The sequence below is a fragment of the Saccostrea echinata genome, unplaced genomic scaffold, assembly GCF_033153115.1.
Source record: "Saccostrea echinata isolate AGI-Se365-2 ecotype Australia unplaced genomic scaffold, CSIRO_AGI_Sech_v1 ptg000012l, whole genome shotgun sequence".
Taxonomy (NCBI): domain Eukaryota; kingdom Metazoa; phylum Mollusca; class Bivalvia; order Ostreida; family Ostreidae; genus Saccostrea; species Saccostrea echinata.
In genome coordinates this window covers 1,939,545-1,940,000 of record NW_026889761.1, presented here as the reverse complement: position 1 = coordinate 1,940,000, position 456 = coordinate 1,939,545, and positions in this window count along the sequence as shown.

The following is a 456-nucleotide window of genomic DNA, read 5'->3' as shown; positions in this document are numbered from 1 at the left end:
CCATGTTTTTTAACAAATGTTTCTCAACAAATCAAATATAAGTAATTTAGATGAAAGTAAAATATTGTTGGTTCGGTTGAGATACCCGATTGGCGTGGTCATTACATAATGAGAGTATAGCTCCTGAGTTGTATTTATGACCAAGGCCATCGGATATCTGCACATTATCAACAAAATTATATGGTGTAAGTAACTTGAACCATTGTTTAGTAACACTGATCACATCTAAGTTGTTTGGATTTGTTTGTTTTGGATGTAAGAATTCTAAATGATTTGTGTTATTGATAAATGTTCTTGTTTTCAATGAGGCATATTGATTTGATTTGATTTTTTCATACATTTAAATGTCAAAATCAAATAAGAACTACGTACGCTAACTCTTGATTTCCGCCTACAATTTAGACCCATTTAATTCAATACTAATGGCAATTTGGCCATAAACTCTTTGTTGAATGC